This window comes from Chinchilla lanigera, unplaced genomic scaffold (genome assembly GCF_000276665.1).
Source record: "Chinchilla lanigera isolate Chin_1 unplaced genomic scaffold, ChiLan1.0 scaffold00145, whole genome shotgun sequence".
NCBI classification, from domain to species: Eukaryota; Metazoa; Chordata; class Mammalia; order Rodentia; family Chinchillidae; genus Chinchilla; species Chinchilla lanigera.
Window position 1 is genome coordinate 1,095,964 of NW_004955546.1, and position 7,378 is coordinate 1,103,341.

Here is a 7,378-nt window from a genome sequence, read left to right on the forward strand (position 1 = left end):
GTCTTTTTGAGACAGGGTCTCACTATGTAGTCCAGGCTGGCCTTGAGCTCACTTTGCAGCCCAGCCTGGCCTTTAACTCACAAGGATCCTCTTGCCTCAGCCTCCTGAGTGCTGGGGTTACAGACATATGCCACTATGCCTAGCTTGATGGTCTTTTATTGCTTTCTTGATTTTGATTTTATTGATCTCTGCTGCCAACTTTATTCTTTCCCTCTGTTTGCTTTGGGTTTATTTTATTCCTCCATTTCCTGATTCTTTGATTATTGGTTTGAGAACTTTCCTCTTTTCCACTCTAAGCATTTAATCCTATAAATTTCTCTCTCAGTTCTGCTATAACTTATTGCCACAAATTCAAATAAGCTGTATTTTTATTTAGTTATTTGCATCAAAAATTGCTTTTAAATTTCATCTTGGTCCATATTTTATAAGTGTGTTATTTAATTTTCAGTGTTTGGAGATTTTCATGTTATCTTTCTGTAATTTATTTCTGTAATGATTCCATTATGGGCAGAAGACATATACTGTATAATTTCAGTCTTTAAAGCTTGTTAAAGTTTATTTTAAACCCAGAAAGTGTTTTCTAAGACCTTGGAAATAATGTGTGTTCTGATGTTGCTGGATAGAGTTTTCTATAAATGTCAATTTTATCCTATTGGTTAATAGTGTTTTTTACTTATGCTGATTTTGTTTTAAGCTAGGAAGGTTGCAACCTCTGAGAATGATATGTTGATATCTTCAGGTATAAGTATATTTTTCTAGTTCTTCTTTAAGCTCCATCAGGCTTTGCTTCCTATGTTTTGGAGCGCTGATGTTTGGTGTGTATACATTTAGGGTCAGCATATATTTTTGGTGTATTAATCTCTTTGTCATTAGGTAATATTCCTCTTTTGCTATAGGATTTTCTTTGCTGGGAATTATCTCATATTAACATAGCAAGTCCTGTGTTTTTAAAACTAACATTTATTTATGAAATACCTTTTCCTGTTTTTTCACATCAATCTACCTGTGTTATATGTGAAGTGAGTTTTTTATGGACATAACATAATGGCATCATGTATTCATACTCACTCTGTCTATTTCTGTATGTTCCCCATGTTTAGCCAAACTTTGAGGTCTGGGGGTCTAGTCCCCAATGTAGCTGCCAGTCCTGACACCAATTTCAAGCTTGAGAGTTTCCAGAAATAACCTAAGCTTCAGTGCTGAAAAGGCTCATAGACCTTGCTGAAGTCTGTCACATATGATGTTATTGATTATAACAGGGATAAATACAAATTAGAGCCAGCCAAAGTGGAGACACAGAGCAGGGAGGGGCTGGGAGGGGCTGAGAGGGGCTGGGAGGGGCTGGGAGGGGCTGGGAGGCACTGGGAGGGGCTGGGGCTTGCTCCTCCCAGGCTGGGTCACCCCTCAGTGTTAGTGTGTGACAGTCCTAGTGAGCGTGGCCAACCTTGGAAATGCCACCCAGTTTTGAGTCCAGAGTGTTTATTGGCTTGTTTATGTGGGCAGGTTTGCCAGGCCTGACTGGAGGCTAACTCAATCCGCAGGCCTCCCTTTTCCAGAAGTTGGGGCTGATTGTCATCTTTTTATTTTTGTTATTGTACTTTTCTGTTACGATTGGAGCCAAGGGGACAGATAACACAGGAAGGAAGGAGTCACAGTGCAGAGTGGGAAGGAGGGAGCTCAAACCCGGATCAGGTCCTTCAGGATGGACACAGTCAGGCACTGTCAGTCCTAGGAGACCTCAGAGCTGACCCCCAGAGCCCCTGGGTTTGGGAATAATGGTGGCCCCTTAGCCTAGGATGCTCTGTGCTCCCTAAATAATTAGCAACGACTGGACTGGGAAATTCACAAGCATCCCAGACAAACTTGAGGTGACAGCAACCCAGCGAGGAGGGGGCTGGACCTGGGGCCTCAGAGGATGACTGTTGCCATCAAGAGGAAATCTGTTCTAGCAGTGGCACATGGCTGTAATCCCAGCACTTGGGAAGCTGAGGCAGGAGGATCAACACGAGTTCCAGGCCAGCCTGGGCTACACAGTGAGTTCACGGCCAGCCTGGACTATATGTGGAGACCCTGTTTCAAACCAAAAAATCAAACAAAAAGCAATAAATGAATGAAAGATATTTTTTAAAAAATCTCTTAAGTGGAGGTAGGAAAGGGGAAACAGAAAGGAAACACATTGAAGTGTCCCAGGAAGCATATGTGTGTATTTGGGACCAGATTCCACCTTTCCTGCACTGCCCCACTCCCCACAAGCGAGGTTTTTACACTGTGTTGTACTACTTGGTATATCTGGCATTTTCATGTTGGCAGAGCAAACCTGTCTGATCTTGGATTTTCCTGCCTCTTTTGTGTTTGCTTTTAAAGTTTGTTGATTTCTTTGAGGTTGCTGGGGATGGAACCCAGGCAAGCTCTCACCACTGAGCAGCACCCAGCCCTGCAGATTGGAGAGCCCTTTTCTGTTTTCCAGCGAGTCAGTGTTCTTCACATAGCTTCTGTGCATCTCATTAAATTTACTCATCTTGCAAAAGGTAGCTGCTGTTATTACCCACGTGCTACATGAATACATCCCCGCTGCAGATGAACCGAATGATACACGCAAAACATGTCTCCTGTTCTGCGCCCCGCCCCCTGGAGGTGACAGTCCAGTAGCTTTGCTTCCTGTGTCCTTTTGCATTTGCCCTGCTCTGTGTCTTCTGCGTCATTCAGGGTCATCTAGTACCCACTCCTGGGTCTTGCTTGTTTCCAGCTATAAATGTGCCTTGGAGAGCCCTGCACAATCTGTGTTAGCAGATTTAACATCCTGGAGCACTTGGACTGGCATTTCTTTAGTGGTGCATTTAGTTTTTTCTTCTTCCCCAGTCCCAGCTGGGCTGCAATGGGCATCAGCATCTGGCAGAGGGTGAAGGTAAAGCATTCACTGCTGGCACTCAGACTGTGTCCCTCCTGCTTACCTGTCCTGTGATTTGGGGCCTACCACTGAAACCTTCCCAGCCTCAGTTTGCTGATCTTAGAGGTGATAACGGTTAGTGCCTCAGTATTAGCAGGGGCTGAGGTCCTCGTGCACCCTGGAGACCGCTTCTCCAGGGCAGATTGTGAAACAGGATTGGGGATCAAAGGGCAGGCACATTTCCACTTCACAGCTGAGAGGCCCCGGTGTACCTAAAAGGCTGTTTGGACCCCTTTCCCTCCCGCAGGGCAGGAAGTGCTGCTTCCTGATCCTACAGGGTGAATGCACCCAAGGTTTTTCATTTTTGCCAGTCTGGTGAGCACAGGGCACATTCCATCCATTATTGTTTAAATTTGCATTTTTATTAGATGACTAGAGGTCTCAGCATCCCTTCAACAGCTGCTTGGCCATTTTCCTATGTTCTGTGACTTGTGCCTATCCTTGGTCCATTTTCTGTTGGACTGGTTGCCTTAAATACACTGATTTTGTAGAAGCTTGTTACGTGGTCTGTGTATAACTCCTGTGGCTATTTATAAATGTTATAAGTATTTTTTCCTAGTCTGATATTTGACTTTTAATGTGTTTGTGATACTTCTTTTTGTTCAGAGATTTTGCATGTTCACAGATAAACTTGGTATTTTCTTTATGCCTTTGATGGTTTGTGTCAAGCTTAGGCAAGTTTTTCCTATCCCTTTAATCACAAAACTGTCCTGCTTTAAACATCCTCCTACCATAAAAGAGCTTTCTACATGCTTTCTGAATTTTCAATTTTTATTCTTTAGGTTGAAAAATATTTTAAATAGCAAAGATTGAGGTATTACTTTTCTTTAAAATTTGTTATTAATAGGGGCTGGGGATTTAGCTTAGCAGCACAGTACCTGCCTGGCAAGCGCAAGGTCATGAGTTTGATTCCTGGTACCGGAAGAAAAAAAAAATTTGTTATTAATTATTACCTCTTTATATTTTTTAGTTTACATTTATTTTAATTATTTTGAAGTAGTGTATGAATATATTCACTTTGTAAACATCCCAGCAATATAGGAGTGGAGTAAAAGTATGCCACTTCCCCCCTTTTTTTCCTGGTGCTATGGGTAGAACCTAAGGCCTTGTACATGCTAGGCAAGCACTGAGCCATACTTCCAGCCCCTTCCTAGTTTTCTAGCCCCTTGCCTCCTTTTCAAAGATACACAAGGCTGTCTGTCTGATGTAGACCTTCCATGTCTCTTTCTAGATATTTATATTCAATACCATTATTTACTTCCATGTGGTATTTGTTTTTTAATTTAAAAACAACGTAGACACAATTTGATTGATTGATTGATTGCAGCACTGAGGATTGAACCTAGCATCTTACATATATTGGGCAATTGCTTACCACTGAACTGCACAACACAAAACTTTTTATTTCAAATTCTTTCTTATTCACTTACCCATCCCTGGAACAAATAACCTGACACCCACATTTTAAAGGTGGAGAGGTTTATTTTGACTCACAATTTCAGAGGGTTCAGTCCATGGTCAGCTGGTTCTATGGCAGAAACAGCATGGCAAGGTACATGGCAGAGGAATGCTGGTCAACCCATGGCAACCAGGAAGCAAAGAAAGAAGTGAGGAGCCAGGGACAAGAATATACCCTTCTAGATTGTGGCCTCAATGGCCTGCATCTAACCAGGCCCCCCTTCCTAACAGCACATCCAGCTACTGAACTCATAAATGGAGAAGTCCACTCATGTGTAGCACCACATGATCCAATAACATTTCACACCCATGAGAATTGTTGGGGAAATGTAAAATATAAACCATAACATTCTGCTCTTGGCCTCCAAAAGACTCATGTCCATCTCATTGTGCAAAGTTCATTTAATCCATCTCTAAAAGTTCCCAAAGTTCTTACAGTTCTAGCATTGCCAAAAAGTTGAAGACCTAAGTCTCCTCTAAAACTCAAGGCAAATTCTTAGCTGTGAGCTCCATAAAAATCAGAAAGAAAGTTAAACACTCCCAGCATACAACAGTATAGGGTAAACATTCCTTTTTGAAATAGAAAACATAGGGAGATAGAAAGGAATTAGGCCAAAGCAAGACTGAAACTCAGCAGAGAAAACATTAAATTCTGTAGCTCCATGTCCAGCATCTGACATGTGAGCTCCAAAGGGCTTGGGCAGTCCCACCCCAGTGGCCTTTTTGGTTATAGCCCACTTGCTTGCCCATTGGGCTGGCTTTGCTTGACACCTATAGTTTTTTTCAGTAGACATTCCACATTCCTGGCATCTCCAACTTTTCTGGGGTTTCCACTGTACCTTTGGCTTTACTCTCATGGATTCATACGTTGCTCTTTCTTGGGCACATTTCCTAGCCTCCAAGGCTTTTTCTGAAATCTGGGTGGAAGTTTCCATGATCCCATAATGGTTTGATTTTGCATGCCTGTTAAACCAGCATGACTTGCATGATGCCATGATCCCATAACTGTTGGATTTTACATGCCTGTTAAACCAGCACCACTTGCATGATGCCATGGCCTACAGCAAGTCTGTGCAGTAGCCAGGCCCCATTGGATCATAGCTGCAGAGGCCTCTAAGTGTCTGGATGTCTGAGCATGGCAAAATAAATCCTGGGGAACCACTTCCTTCCTTAGGCAGCCCTGAATGAGCAGACATCTCAGGGACTATCTTTTCAAGTGAAAGCTTTACAGGTTTGTACCTTTGAGTTGGCAAAGATGGAGTCTTGCTGATTCCTGAGATGCCTTCAAGCAAAATATTTGACTTCTTTTTTTTACTTCTTTTTAATGGAGATCTTTTCAACAGCCGTGCTCTTCATGACCCCAACTTTACAGGCAGTTTCTCTCTGGCCAAACTGAATTTTTCAAATTATTCAACTTGACTTTTTGCTTCTGCTTCTCAAAGTAGGTCTGTCTAAAAGTAGCCAGTAATAACCATGCCATAGCCTAACTGTTGAACTACCTGGAGATTTTTCTCTGCTGGATTAATTAGTCTGCTTTCTTTAAATTCAGCTTCACACAGTCTTAGGACATGAGCAAAATATGGGCAAGTTCCTTGCCAGAGTGTTACACACATGACCTCTAGTCCAATTCCTAATACAATCCTGAGTCCCACCTTGTCATTTACTGTCTGCATTCCTATCAGCATTCTGGTCTTCTGGGCTCTGACCAGACTCTCCCATCAATCTCTGCCTATTCTGCTTAGAGCATACTAGGCTATGCTAGCATCTCCAAACCTTTCCAAACTCCTCCCAAAGGCTTCTAACCACCTGGCCAGTTAGTCTTATTTATGATAAGGCAATTTGAGGATATGACTTTCCCTCTAAATAGCAATTTTGTTGAATTGCATAATTTCCTTATGTAATTACCTTATTGCCAATGAGCTCCAAACATAATTTCCATTGTGCAAACAAAGTTTGTTTCCAAAATATATTTTTATCTTTTTGTCTGTTTCTAATTTTATTGTGCACTAGTGTGAGACTATGAGTTGCTTAATATCAGTTCTGGAAAAGATGCTAAGGTTTCCTGACTTATCCTGAACAATCAATTTTTCCAAATTCCATACAAGAGCTTGAAAAGAACACACGTTCTCTGCTGGGTACAGACCTCCTGTATAACAAGTTAATGGTATTCCAATATGTTCTGTTGTCTCTTTTGCACCTCACTTGTTTTTGTTTGCTCAGATCTCTTGGGCTTGTGGGTCTGTGAGTATCCAGCATGCTTCTCTGCTTGCTTAGGTGAATGGATGGGGGCGTGGACACAGGCAGGCCTTTGTCCAGATCTGGGAAATATTCCTTTACTCTAGTTGGGGCTGGCCAGGTAAGCTGTTCTGTCTGAGTGGAAGTCGTAGGCTCAAGGGAGTAGTGACATGGCAAGAGCATTTCCTCTGAGAGGTCCCCACTTCATTGTTGCAGCTGAGACGTCACTGTAAATTTTGCATGACTGATCTTATCAACTGACTCCCACCTGGCCTGGGTCCTGAGCCATGCAGACCCTATTGGGAAAGGAGCCAGCAGGAAAGACTCCCTGCTACAGAGATCCTGGGCCCTCATGGGCCACTGTTTGTGGTGCCAGGGTGCCCTCCCTGCTCACTGTTGGCTCTTCTGAAGGGCTCACTCTATCTCTGAAGGAGAGTTCCATCTCCTAAAAGGCTCATTCCATCTCTGCCCTTCCCTGAGGTCCATGAGAAGCAACTGTACTGGGAAGATAGGTTTTTTGAAAGCAGAGATTTGAACATATCATTGCAACCCATGCTCTTAGCAGTAGCACCCCAAGTCAAGGTGGAAGGACCCGTGTGTCTGTGTCTCGGTTTCTTTTCTCTGATTGCTGAGACAAAATACCCAACGCCCACAATGAAGGAAGAAAAAGTTTATTTAGCTTACAGTTTGTGGAGCTTTCAGTCCACACTTGGCTGGTTCCGAGGCAGAGTGGCACAT